This window comes from Nicotiana tabacum, chromosome 11 (genome assembly GCF_000715075.1).
Source record: "Nicotiana tabacum cultivar K326 chromosome 11, ASM71507v2, whole genome shotgun sequence".
In the NCBI taxonomy this organism is placed as follows: domain Eukaryota; kingdom Viridiplantae; phylum Streptophyta; class Magnoliopsida; order Solanales; family Solanaceae; genus Nicotiana; species Nicotiana tabacum.
This window is the reverse complement of record NC_134090.1, coordinates 15,162,399-15,178,087: the sequence shown is the minus strand read 5'-3', so window position 1 is coordinate 15,178,087 and position 15,689 is coordinate 15,162,399. Positions and strand designations below refer to the sequence as shown.

At 33.2% G+C, this 15,689-nt stretch overlaps 1 pseudogene; it reads right to left on the bottom strand.

Annotated features, from left to right (window-relative positions):
- Nucleotides 1-962: 962 nt before the first annotated feature.
- On the bottom strand, nucleotides 963-15,277 carry LOC107759888 (serine/threonine-protein kinase 54-like; annotated as a pseudogene).
- Between the last annotated feature and the right edge of the window lie 412 nt (nucleotides 15,278-15,689).

Genomic DNA, 15,689 nt, shown 5'->3' with positions numbered 1-15,689 from the left:
AGCTCCTGGATTGCCATATTCAAACGCCAACACTTCTCTATGTCATGCCCTGGAGCATCAGAACAATAGGCACATCTTAGGTAATAATCGAGGTTCTTTGGAGGGGGATTTAGTATCTTTAACTCGATCGACCTCAAGACGTCCAATTGCCTTAACCTTTGAAACAGACTAGCATAGGACTCTCCAAGCGGGGTAAAAGTTTGTTTCCGTTGCTGCCTCTTTCTTCTATACTCCGACCTTGGTCGAAAATTTGAGCCATTGGGGTTTTGGTAGGGTTATGGAGGTGGGTAGGTATTTTGTGGAACCGGGTAAGTATTCTGTTGGGCTGGGGCACGCCATTGCAGGTAAGATGGAGGTTGAGTGTATGACTGGGCGTGGTGAACTTGGTATTGGGGTGGCCTGGCTGAGTATTGGGGGTTTTGCAGGGGAAAGTAATGTTGGGGTGGATTATATGGAGCTTGGGCATAGGTTGAGGTCGAGGTCGAGGATGGGTGTACTAATAAGGTGAACCCCCTTTGGCCATGCCATGGTCCAGAGACAACCATGGTGACATCGCCCTTCTTCTTCTTGCCTAGCAAACTTCCGGTACCACTCTGGATTGCCTGGGTGGTTGCTTTTATAGCAGAATAGCTCATGATCTTGCTCAACTTGAGCCCCTCTTCCACTATTTCTCCCATCTTAACCACATCATTAAAAGACTTACCAATGGCTGAGATCAGATGGCCATAGTAAGTGGGCTCCGGGGCTTGAAGAAAGTATTCAATCATCTCGTCTTCTTCCATCGGAGGATTGACTCGTGCAACTTGCTCCCTCCATCGGAACCCATATTCTCTAAATCTTTCACTGGGTTTCTTTTCCACCTTGGTCAGATATAGGAGGTCTAGAACAATGTCTAAATTATATTGGAAGTGTCGGGCGAAGGCCTGAGCCATATCGTCCCAGGTGTACCACCTGTTGGCATCCTAGCGGGTGTACCATTCTAAAGTTGTCCCACTCAGACTTTGGCTGAAGTATGCCATTAGTAATTCGTCTTTTCCCCTGGCGCCTATCATTTTATTGCAATAACCCCTTAGATGAGCTACAGGATCTCCATGTCCGTCATACAAGTCAAACTTGGGCATCTTGAACCTGGCAGACAATTGGACATCGGGAAACAAACACAAATACTTATAGGCCACACTCACCTGGTTTCCCAACCCTTGCATATTTCTCAATGATTGCTCCAGACTCTTTACCTTCCTAAACATCTCCTCTTGCTCTGCATTCTTGGGTGGTTTGTCAGTTCAACATGAGGCTCAAATTGGGGAGTGTAAGAGTAAGGATCTGGGACTTTGAATGTGGGATCCGGTGCATAGCAGTGGGTATCTAGAGCGGGGAATGCAGGCTCACTAGAGGATCGGTGGATGGTAGCTTATGGAGGGGGTACAAAAATAGGAGCAGATGTCAGAGCAGGGTACGAGGTTGGTTTGGCTGGTGGAGCATGAAACGTTTAAGGGGTAAAGTCAGGTGCATGTTGTGGGGAAAGATCAATGGTATTGGGCATCTGGGATTGAGAGAGTGGTGGAATGGAAGTAGGGTTTTCTGTGTAGTTGGTAGGGAACGAGGGTGGAGGGTGTCCCTTAATCCAAGCGTGATACATTTCCGCCATCTGATGCTTCAACCTCCGGACCTCCTCTTGTAGTTCCGATTCCGACTCAACAATCTCCCTTGGTGGGTCTACAACTCTAGTGTATGTTTCCTTGCTAGCCATGACTGTTTGATGCTTTGATCGGGTGTTGTATGGATGACTTGCCAGGATGCCAACAAACTAACCACCTTCCTGAATTTAAATAAAAATAATAGAGGACAACAACACAAAACCACCATGTTAGCGTTAGGGCATTTATCAAATAATAATATCACATTACATGCAATGCACCTAGCAATAATTAACGGTTCTAAAATGGCTTTGAGGGTCGCAGGGTCATATGGCCTCATCCCAATTTGCTCATTTCAATACTTCCTTCTCTTTCTTTTCCAACACCTCTTATCACTCTTTTCTCTTTTTTCCTTCTTTTTTTTGGACCAAAATGATTTGATCGAACCCGATGTAGGTTGCCTACGTATCCCGCTCCGAAAGATGAGAATTAGGTTCGCATAGTTCGGAAAGATTGGATACATGATAGAATTTTTTTTAAAAATGCATCTAATTTGAAGAAAAAAACTATATTTTTGTCTTTTTTTTGAAAAAAAAATGATAGAAAATGTAAAATCTTTTTGGATTTTCTTTTTTTGATTTTTGAACTTTTGGAAAATGATGAAAAAGTGTAAAATCTTTTTGGATTTTTCATTTTATTTTTCTCTTTTTTTTTTGAAAAAGTAGCGAAAGAAAAATATAACTGGGCCCTACTTGCTTCGTCTTTCACCCTTTTTTCCCAAGAATCGGTTCGCCAAATGACCTTTCTACCCTCACAAATGCAACATTAAGGAACATAGGATGATTGAATGTCATTTTGGGCTACGGGACCATTTTGACATAATTTGGATAGGTCTCCTACGACGGGACACGGTTCCTGGGACCGAACCCTGCTAGGTTTAAATGACATGATGCAAATAAAAATGACTTAAATGATGACCTAAGTTTGGGGTTCACTAACAAGGCAATTCGGGGGAGCGTATGGTCGATGGTGGCTGCTTAAGCTTTTCACCCACTCCATACGTCCGACGGCCCCCCTCCTATTTAAGGGTGACTCAACAAAGAGTTCGTGCATGCGACGTGTACTCCGAGACTTGTTGCAGAAAGAAGACCCATGGTTATGCAAATGATGACAGTGTATAAAATAGTAACACATTAAGAAAAGAGATAAACAAATAACCAACAAAACAAGGAAATAAGACAAACAAAGCAAATAAATAAAGCAAATAAAGAAAACAAACACCTCAACTGAATATCCTAAAAGCCAACAAGATCAAGTACCAACTCGAACCTGCAAGTCCTCAGCAGAGTCGCTAGAGCTGTCACACCCTTTTTTTAACCACTTAACTTAACCCTCTTATTATAAATAAAAAGATTTCGCAAAGCTCGAAAGGGTTTTTAATTTTGAAAGTGACAAAAATTTGTGTTCAAAAGGAAATAACTCAGAGTCGCCACCTGACATTGGTTTCGGTGTGTCAGGTCACCATTCTTAAAAATGATTTTTTTTTAAAACACTTTAGACTCCAAAACTAAGTCCGCACTAGAGATTTGGGTAAGAGGGTTCATTTGACTCAAGGAGAAGGTGTTAGGCACTCCCCAAGTCCCGTAACTAGTACGGTTGCACACTCGATCTAGTTGGCTTTTAGAATATTTGAATTGAGGTAAAACAATCATAGAAAAATAAACACACAAAAAGACTCGAGGTCGTACCCACCTAATAAAAATAAAAATAAAATATTGCAAGCTCTAAATACAAGTACTACGGGGCTTTCCCGGAATAAAATATATACAAGTCATTCGGAGCATTCCCCAGATAAATTTAACTAAGGGAACGACCTCTCGCCTCAAAATTAACAGAAATCCTAAAGACTTGCCTACCCAAGTGTGGTCGGCCTAAAACATGCTCTTAACGCCCAAAACAATAGGATAATAAAAATAAGATAAAAGAAAGCTAAGTAAGGATGAATTAACGGCATGCATATTTTCTTTTTAAACTTCTTAAACTCATTACCACACGACCCCCCATAAATCAATCGTCCAAAATGACTTACTCCAATTATTTACACACACAAAGATAGTACTCAACATAGAAAACACATAGAGGAGGAGGGAAAAATAACAATCTAACAAAACAGAAAAATCAAATAAGTCAAGAAACGGTAGATCAAGGCATGACAGGAGCCATCTAAAGCTTACTGATATCACCCAATTAATCTTATTCTTAAACCCATAGTTTGGAATCTCAGAAAAGGCAAATCAGATAACACGTTAATCTTATCCAGATGATTTCGACTCAAATATTTTGAATCCGAATAATGAAATAGCAATGCATTGAAACCAAAAGAAAACTGTATTGCCAAGCATAAGAAATCATCAATCCGATTAATATTCAAGATTATGGCACTTAAACGTGGTACTTTTAAAAATGGACAAGAATCCAAAATATTTTTCCTATCAAAATCAATCGAGGCACGACACTAACTACAAGCTAACTTTAAAGGTTAAAGCAATACCACCACATGAACTTCTTGTCTCCAATTTTTAATTCAGTATCCTACTCTACTTGACAATGAATCTATCATGCTTCAATGGAGTTCAACAACTTACACCCAAGCATAAACAATGAAATATAGTGACATAGATAGCTTCAAATAGTGATTTCAAAATACTTCCAGGATATGGATTGAGCACTCAATTCTTAACAAAGACAATTAAAAGACTAATGGGGAACCCCAAGCAAGACCAGAGAAATTTCAATACTCATCCCACGCCTAAACTGATAGGAATAAAATCAACTTAAACCACCATGAATCAACTTTCAGCGTTCAGTAATCAAACAGAACTTCAGGTGAATCAATCTAATGCTATCATCAACAAGCATAGAAGGACAAGATGAAAACCTTAATAGCGAGGCAGTATATTTTCGAGTTCATTTAAACTTAAGAATATAAAAATCTTCACCAATCGGTTCAAATTATCACGCAATCGGATCAAACTTCAACTAAGCATGTCGGAGCCAGGCAGAGGAAAAATCAGAGAGCATTTAAATACCAGGAGTAAAGCAGAACACATGTAGTGGGAGACGATTCATACAAATGTGATACTATATGAAAACCACGTCTACTAGCATTCAGATTTCATTGTTCATCTCTGAAAAATGTTAACTAGATTCAGAGTTATGAGCCTATTTTGACTCCTAGGGCTTTTATCATACTTCGAATCAGTACCAAAACAAAGAAAAGAATCAGAAAGAAACCTAAATTGAAAATTTTCAATAACTTCAACCTTGAATGTACAAACAAAGAAATCTGCCAATGAGTTGAAATCGAGCGGGTACAGGGACAAAAACTGGACCAAGAATCACGGCCTTAAACTTTGGACGACGCCTCACAGCTAAATCTCGAGTAGAACTCAGAAGCAAAATTGAAAACAAAGGTCGGACTCAATCGAGCTCCATACGAGCAGAATTGAATCGATTTCCATTGAAATCAGAAGAAGCAAAACTCCGAAATTCAAATGTACTCCATAACAAAACTAGAAGAAAATCGAAATTGAAAAGAAAAAACTAGAATACTGAAATATATGTTTTTTTTGTTGTTGTTTTGTCCTCCAAGAAGCTGAAATAGAAGAGAAGAAAACCTCAGAACCCTAATTTTCCTCTATCTTTTCTGTCCCCAAAAATTCTGTCCAAAAACCTCAGATATATAGCTCTTTCTCGAAACTTCTCTCCTTCTTCAACAAAAAACCCCCCAAAACCCGAATTTGCCCTCAAATAAATTCCGAAAATCCCTTTTCACAAAGAAAAATCGGAAAAATGGAGACTTTGGACAAAAACCTTCATCTAATGGTTCCCATTTCTCCAAGATTTATTCAAGGGTCTTGGATTTGCTTCAAATCGAATGAAAAAGAAAGGAAAACGCGTGAATCTAATGGATATGATGAGGCTTGTACGGAGTGTGCGACGTGGAAGAGGGAGATGATAGGGGAGGGGGGACCATGGGGGAACCAACGAGTGAACTCGTCGGGTTTGGACGAGTTCCGGCGAGTTTAGAGGAGGGCAGAGGCGTGTGAAGAGGGGGCGCCGTTTGGGTTGGGGTCTTTAGGTTTAGGTTTAGAGAAATATTTAGCTTTTATATGATGGTGAGGATATATGTGGACCATTGGATTAAATCCAATCAAAGGCTAGGATTTGCACTAGAGGATGGGGCGGGTCATGAGTTGGCCGGTGGGTATTGGGCTTGGTATGGGTTGTCCGATTTTGGGCTTCCTCTTGTGTAAAAATGGGGCTTCAAATTTGTACCTTTTCAATTCTTAAAGTCCATTAAATAACAAACTCAATTTTTTAAACTAAAACTAAACTAATTCCAATTAATTAAATAAACTATATGATAATATAAAACTATATATTTTTTAATATATCATATTTTATATAAATTAAAAATAAGAGTGAAAATCATAGTAAAAACAAAATATATGGCTATATAAATATTAATAACCTAAACTAAATAGAAATAAGGTAAAACATAAAACTATATATACTTATTATTTTTTTTTACATGAAACTATATATATTTATTATTTTTTGTATTTTTTCAAGGATTATACTAAAAATAAAAATATAAAAACCATGGCAAACTTAGCATAATACTACCATAAAAATACTAATGAACTTAAATAAATAAAAATAAAAACAAATATATATAATAAGATTAATTGAAACTTTTTTTTTTCTTTCTTTTTTTTCTTTTTCTTTTTTTAATTTTATGATTTGAAATTAAAATAAAATAGGCTAAAATTACATAATAACTCAAGTAGATATTTTAAAACATAAAATACTAAAACTAACTTTAAAAATTGTGCGGGTCAATAATTACATGTCTACAGTACATTATTTGTACTGACGTCCCTTTTGCCTGGGGACGCTGCATTTTATGTCTGCAGGTCCCGATAGACAGGTCGAGAGTCCTCCAAGTAGGCTATCAGCTCAGCGGAAGGTATTGGTGCGCTCCATTTGCTCCGGAGTTGCTTGTTTGGTCAGTATGATTTAGACGTGTATTGATTGGTATGGCGGGGCTCTGTCCCGACCTTTATGATATTATGTACTCTTAGAGGCTTGTAGACATATGTCATGTATACTTCTTTTCATCTAATAACACATTAGCCCGGTTCAGTTAAAAAAATCATTTTATAACATTTACTACTTATTCAATTCAGAAATAAAAATAGGCGAATCTAAGAGTCAATTACTCAAATGGTCACTCAACTATCCCAAATTATCTCCTAAAGTCACTTTACTTTCGTTTGTAACAACAAAGTCACTGAACTATGCCTATTGCACTCAGAAGATCATTCAACTAGATTTTTCAAATTTTGGATTGCCAAATACCTATTTTATTCTCTAAATTATAAATATTTATCTTCTTTTATTTTTTTAACTTTTCAATATTATGATTTTCTCTTTTTAATTTATATTATGGACTTATCTATAGAATAAATAAATATTATTTATAAATTAAAAAATAAAAATTATTTAAGCATCTATAATCTATAATGTTGGAATAACAAAATAATAAGCATAGTAAAATTAATTAGAATAATTTGTTCGTAATAATAATTTTAGTATTAACAACAAAAATTTAAAAATTTGTTTACACAATTCAGAATGAAAGAAAATAAAGGTTGTAAAATATATATTCCATGCATGTAATATAAAAATAATTATTTAAATAAAAGTATTTTTATAATATACATATATATATTCTTGAAAATTATGCTCAATTATATTATATATATTCCATGCACGATTTAACATAGTATATTTTACCCTGTACAGATAGTCCCCCTACTTTCCGGTGACATAACTTTGTGTCGTTGGAAAGTTGATAGAAACATAATAATATAATTGAGCATATTTAAGAATATATAATGTATATTATAAAAATATCTTTTATTTAAATAATTATTTTTGTATTACGTGCATGAAATATATATTTTACAACCTTTATTTCTTTCATTCTGAATTGTGTAAATAAATTTTTGAAGTTTTGTTGTTAATACTAAATCATTATTACTAACAAATTATTCTAATTAACTTTTTTTACTAAGCTCGTTATTTTATTATTCCAGCATTGTACATGCTTAAATATTTTTTATTTTTTTAATTTATAAATAATATTTATTTATTCTATAGATAAGTTCATAATATAAATTAAATAGGGAAAATCATAATATTAAAAAGTTTAACAAAATAAAAAGAAGATAAATATTTATAATTTAGAGGGTACAATAGGTATTTGGCAATCCAAAATTTGGAAAATCTAGTTGAGTGACCTTCTGAGTGCAATAGGCATAGTTCAGTGACTTTGTTGTTACGAACGAAAGTAAAGTGACTTTAGGAGATAATTTGGGATAGTTGAGTGACCATTTGAGTAATGAACTTGCAAATCTAATATAATAATAATGGTGATGATGATGATGATAATGATAATGATAATAATAATAATAATAATAATAATAATAATAATAATAATAATAATAATAATAATAATAATAATAATAATAATAATAATAATAATAATAATAATAATAATAATAATTGTTACAATAATTAGCAAAAACATTTTCCTATTGTATAGTAGTGAGTACACGCTCGATATAGAATTGCTGGAAATGTGATTTTTTTTATGCTCCTAATAATTAGCATCTTCGCTTAGACTATAGTCATTTTGAAGTAAGAATAGTAAATTAACTTTACTAAATTTTTTTCAAGTTAGAGATGATTTTCCAAATCAACTTGTTGTTATACGTAAAACTGGTAAGGGAGTCAATTTTCCACAAAAAGAAAGAAAATTAAGCCGAATTTAGACTAAATAGGATGCTTCACATACGCATTTTGTTGTTATTAAAGAGGAAAATGAAAAGAAAAATACGTAACAAGCAAGTTGAGTTCTTTTATTATTTGTTCTGAAGCTTTTCATTTTAGTTTGATTGTTTAATAACTATTTGTTGCCTCCGACAAAAAACTCGTTAATTTGATTTTATTTGTCTGTTTATATTGGTCATTTAAATATATCTTGACCAAAAGAGACACCTACAAATTGTTTATCTCAAATCCTCAAACTATATCCCAAAGGTAATAAGGAACAATTATTTTTGAAATATAAATCATCACTTCACTATTTTACACAAATAAATAAATGATTTTTTGGATTTTTATTTATTCACCGGTGGTGTCTCAATGTTTTACTAGCAACGAAAAGTTATGTCGAAAACAAAAGATAAAGTCTTAAAAGGGCAGTTTAGTGCATAAAGTATCACACGTCCTTGCAAGGTCCGGGGAAGGGTCGCACCCTTAACGGGTATGATATAGGCAACCTACCTTGATGCAAGTATCAATGACTCATTTTACGGCTCGAACCCATAACCTATAAGTCACATAACGACAATTTTAATTTAATGTTACTCCAAAATCTCCCCTGTAATAATTCTGAAGCCTTAAAATCTTTGAAGAAAAAAAAAAAGGCAATTTCTAGACGTATTTCAGGTGGCTAATATAATTCAACTTTCTCCAAAAATAATTCTGGTGTGACATTTTCCCTAAATTATTTTCATTGAAAGGTGATAACACGAAAATATAGGATCCCACCACTTTGCAAAATCTTTCAAGAAAGCACAATTTTAAAAGCTAGAAGCATCTAACATAAGGAAAAGAACAAAAGAAAGAAATCGAAAGCTTCACAAAGAATAAACAATCAAACAAATCCTTAAGCTAGTGACGTTATAGATACTCCAATAAAATTAATCAATAAATATAAGGAAATTTAAGTGATGCGTATAAAACAGTTACATAATCAAGTTACTTATAATTATGCCTTTTGACTACGGGTTCAACTGAATCCATAACACTCGTTACGGAGTATGAATTATAAACCTATTAAAATCTCAACAAGTATTAGCTTTGAAATCAATAATTTTAACGGTATAATGAGTCAAATATTAAAAAAATTAAAAAGCTGAATCCATTAATTTAAATTTTGAATCTACACCTATTTACAAGTAAAATTTCAGATACTTATTAACTAGTAATTTGGTAAAAATCATAACTCCTACTATCACATGCTACATTGTTTATAGCGTAAAAAGTATTATACTGTCATAGCGTGCATAACTTGAATCAATAAAATTATGGAGCAAAATGCAAAACAAGAAAGGTGAGCAAAAGGGAAACTTATGAGATAAAAGGGGGTTTGATTAAACATAATAGAAAAATAGAGGTCCTTTTCGGCAGAACATGGTTAAGTCAATAATAATAAAGTAAAGAACATAGCATCTTGGATAAGCAACTTTTCTTGTCCACGTCTTCTCTTCTTGCTCAAGCAAACAAGATGAGAAAGGTACAATGACTATTATTTTTAGTATTTATTTTTTGCCCCTCAATTTGGAATTTATTTTGTGGATCCACATTAAATAATTATATTACACTCCTACCCTTTGACTGGTCCAAATTTGGTTGCCATGCCCCTCAAGTAACATCAACCTTAAAATATAGAATATATTAAGTGTAATTATTATGACAATGGGAAATATCCTTTGCCAAACACTTTTTTTTTATTTTGGAGAAATCAACAATTGTAAATAAAATTGGGCAACAAATGATCTATTTAGATAAAGATTTAAAGATTTTTCCTGTTAATTTTAAAAGAATCTGAAACCTAACGTCAACAATTACCAACAAAACAACACATGACATGTGAAGGAAAATGTAATAGTCATATAGGTACAAGCATCTCTTAAGATTTCAAATTAAAATTTCTGAACCCACATGTTTATTCTCTTTTAAAATTTAAAATCATAAAATTCAATTTGTTTTTTTTAAATATTTCACTTCAATTTATTCAGCCATATCTTATTTATAGCATAACACCTAACTCTGTTACACAAGAGTAGTGGTAGCAAAATGGATAAACAAAAACAGCTATCCATTCATATTATCCATTAAAAAATAGGTTGATAATGAACTTTTTTAAAACAGGTTGCATATGAATAAGAACTATATTATTCATTTAGAAAACAAATAACCAATGGATGACTAATGAGTTTAATTTTTACACTTGTAAAGCTTCAAATTGAGCCCCTCACGTTTGAAGACTATGAATTCTACCAAAAATGATCATGTTCAATAAGCTATGGATAATATGGATATTCATATTATCCGTCAGTTAATCTATTTTTTATCCGTATAAAATATGGGTCGGATATTATCCATTTTTTATTACTCATTTTTGACCTGTCTCATATCCGACCCGACCTGCCTTTTGCCACCCCTACACAAGGGTGTGCCACTGAGTATGGCATAAGGCACTACCTACCAAGATTGTTTTTAATACTCAAGACTCGAAGCTAAGATCTCTGGTTAAGAATAGGTGGATCCTATCTATTCCACCATAATTTTGATGATAAAATAAATTCCTTTTAAAAATATAAAATTAAATTCAGAGCAAGTTTTCTAACCCTTTTAAGTCTTTTAGGGGTCGTTTGGTATGGAGTATAAGAAGGTATAGTGTTGGTATAAAAATTTAATACCACCTTACCAGGTATAACTTATCCCAGAATTAAAATTAACACCGGGATAACTTATACCTTATAGAGGGTGGGGTAATTAGCATCGATATAACTTATGCATTCTTCTTACAAATTACGCAATTGTCATATTTAATACAACATACCAAATAATGGATAAAAAACAATCACAGCATAACTAATCCCAGCATAGCTTATCCCTGCATAAGCCGTATTCAAACCAAACGACCCCTTATAGGATGCATAGTACCCATTAAGCTTGCCCTAAACCCGACAAAAACGGGAGAAGTATATAAAGAGCCATTTTTAGAGTTGCTATTTAGGGATTAGTCAATACTTATTTTGTCTTAAAAATTTTAATTTCAGGATAATTCAAGATATTTGTATCACGAAAAATTGAGCTGAAAAATTAAAATCAAAACACATTGGCTAATTTCTAATAGAGTGACTAACTGGTGTTATTTCGGGGAAACTCTCATTAGGCCCAAATGATTGTCAACTTGTTAATCAAAACGTGGGCCTATGAGTGGGCCGATTGCTTTCCCAAGTGCCTTCAAGTTGCACAATAAATCTTGAATAATATTCTCGAAAATTTATGGTGAAAATGAATTTTGCTCTAGTATTCGAAATATTGTTTTCTCGTAGTATTCGAAATTAATACTTCAAAAATAATGTAGTTTTCCAGTTACTTGTGTGAAAAAAATGTTATATCACAAAGCATATATAAATTTTCATCTATCCGCGGGTCTGCATAAATTAATTATATTCAGTTGCTATATGTTGATTCATACTAGCTGACAACTCACTTTATCTAAAATTTGTATACACTGATTAGTCGAATCAATAAATTTTTGATTGGCTATAAACTAAAAAGAGACTTATTGAATCTTTTTCTCTTTAGATTCTAATACAATCCGACATATCGTGTGTACGGTTGACATTGGCGAGGTCAACAATTTTCTTAAGAATGTTAAGATTTAATATATATTTATAATAAGTAATATTTGGCCTACCTACATAATAAAATATCTGACAAAGGGTGTTCAACTGACTACCCTTCGCCAAAGTGAGTCAATATTTTAGCTATCTCCCATATGATTTCTCATCCTTTAAAACAAACCAAAATATCAATGACTAGATAGTCGAGTAGGTTGGGACACAGGCAGTGGTGGAGCCAGTTATTTCACCAAAGGATTTCAAAAAATAATAATAAAAAATATATGGAGAAGTTAAGGAGATTCAACATTTCATATATAGAGATAATTCTTTTTAACCTTAAATGTATATACAGTGCAATTTGCTGGCGAAGGGAGTTCAGATAAACCCTTCCGCCCCTAGCTCCGTCACCGGACATAGGAAGTTTGGTATCAAGTCAAACGAGATGCGTTTATTGGATTTTTTTTCTCCATAAAAGTTTCAGGAAATTAATGTCACACAAATTAATTATTTGAAGATGACATTTTAGCTGTAGCATTCAACAGTGTGAAAATTACACATTTCTCATCATTACAGTATAGAAGTATTTCTCACTTCTCTCATATTGATGAACCTATATATACTGCAAAGACTATATATGAGTTTAGACACATAGAGACTTCTGAATGATTGTGGAATATAACCTAACAGCAAATCATGGTCATATATTATAAAATTTTATGGTAAAAATGATTTTCTTCTTGTGTTAAACATTAACATTCTAAAAATGTTTATATGCATATAAGGGTGTGGCTCACCGATCAATGCAGGGAGTTGAGAACTATGAGGTCTCAGGTTTGAATTTCAGTAAAGATACTTTTTCATCTGTCCAAACCTTGGTGGACTCGGTGCCTGTGTTGGTGGGATGTTGCAGCCTAGCAGGCTATGTTGCTCGGACTCTACAAAAATATCGTAGGGTGCGTGTCAGATCTTCCAAAAGTAGTGTATTTTTGGAGGATCCGATACAGGTATGTGCAATAACATTTTGGAGAGTCTGTACAATATAACTAGCAAGTATCTATGGAGTTAGTCGAGATATACACAAGCTAACTCGAATATAGGATTACAAAAAAATGTTTATATATTCTTATACCTGCGTACGTGGATAATCCCTATACCATATAGTGTATAATTTTGGTCATTAATCTTCCGACTTGGCATCATCATCAGGAATTATATTCCGTTACTTAAACGGCACTAATGAATCTTGTTTAATCATAGTTTGTCATAATTTAATTAAATTAAAGCAACTAAAATTTGTGTCAATTGATTTATTTGGCAATCAATGGCTGGTTGGTCATATAGGGATAACATTTGTGACACCAATCAAAGAAGATACAGTTGGTCAAAGCAGAGAGGACCCTCAACCGACAATTGAAATGAACATGATTATTTTGTAATCGATGTATTAGTTCAACTAATTCAAATTCGTTTAGTATAAAATCTAATTTTGAAGTGTTAACATTTCAACACAGAGGACTCTATTTCCACAGAGACTCTATTTCCACGACTCAAATTTAAAACTTACAGTTAGGGGTGGAAAAACCTTTATCACTCCGCTGCACCATAAATCAAGATGATTATTAAATATATGTTACCAGCAATTGGAAGCACTTTTCCATTGAAAAATTAGTGCTTCATATTTTAATTCATAACATATAAAGAACAACATTGACACTTGTTTTTACCTTTTCTCATATGTGTCAATCGATGGAGAACTAGTGGGACGAGCACATTATTGTTTACTAGTATTAATTACTGTAAAATAAGCCTTTCATTATTAAAAACTACATATTTTTACGGTTTATATATGAGAGATATACTTAGCACTAGAGGGGACGAACAACAATATTGATTACTATAATTAATTAAACGATTTTTTGCAACATATTTTATTAAATTCGGGACAGACCACAACATGAATTGTCTTGATTTATTTGCATTTAAACAGATTTCATGTAACAATTTTTGTGACACTTGTATTAAAAAAGCTGAAAGAATGGTTTATACAAAATTAAAATAATAGTCCTAAAACATATACAAGCTTCATAAAACAAAACCAATCTATTACACATTACAATCCTTTTCCTCTTATCAAACAAAAACAACCCTTAAACTCATTTTGTGCAACTAATTCAGATATATCAATTGCTTCGAACATCAAAACAACATCTTGCATTTCGGGTCTCTTTTTAGGGTTTACATCCCAACATTTCTTCATTATATCAGCCAAAGCACTAGGGCAAGACTTTGGTATTTCAGGTCTTCTACCTTTATAAACATCAGGAGAAGTTTTAGAAATTGGAATTTGTTCAGGATATGGCATTGAACAACAATATATTTCCCAGAAACAAATACCAAAACTGTAAACATCACATTTATGATCATATGGTAAACAAGCTAAAACCTCAGGAGCCATATATCCCATTGTACCATTTTGACCTGTCATATCAATAGGACAAGTAGCTTCAACTCTAGAAACTCCAAAATCTATTATTTTCACTCTTCCTTCTTTATCAAGTAGTAAATTCTCAGTCTTCACATCTCTATGTGCAATTTTTTTTGAGTGAAGATAACTCAACCCTTTTGCAATATCTAACCCTAGTTGAATTACACAACGTAGAGGTAATTTCTTGACTTGGTTTGAGTGTACCTTTAGGAACAAATTCTACCACAATGCAATATCCATGATCATCTTTCGTTGGACGACGTCGTTTAATATCGGGCACGTTATTTTTCGAAGCTCCAATTAACTTAGCAATATTTGGATGATTTAATTTGTACCATATTGAAACTTCTTGTGTAAAAGCTTTTGTTACTATTAGCCTTTCTATCTTCATCTCTCAAATCAAGTATTTTTACTGCAACTTCTTTTCCATTGTAAACTGATCCATATGCTCCCTGACCAATAAGATTCTTGACCTTAATATTCTGACAGTTCAATTCCCGTTCTTCTTTCTTGATTTCTTGGACTTTTGGTTCTTCACTTTCACAGCATTTAGGGTTGATAAATACTCGATCTAAATGTCTTTGTAGCTGCTCGTCCATTCTTCTTAAATCAATCCCTGCTCTAATTCTTGTTTTCGCAATCTTTGAATACAATATGATATGACCAACTAATTGTTTGGTTGAAGAATAGAATAAAGAAGAAAAACTTTCTAGGGTTTTTATGTTATTCGGAGTTAAGTTAGAATACTCCTATTTATAATAAGCTAGCAATACCCTTATTTATAATAATATAAAATCTATTTTGACTAGAAATAGGAAATCTTAATTAAACATGGATTAAATAACTTGTAAAACCAAATCCTTGACAGTTTTGGTTTCCTGCTACAATTTTAAATTTGTAGTTTATAATTCGGAATTAGAAAAAAAACCTAATTGAACAACACGGACAAGAAGCTAAGGTTGTTGGAATTTAAACTCATAACACTAGGTTTACTTATGATCTTTTATTATT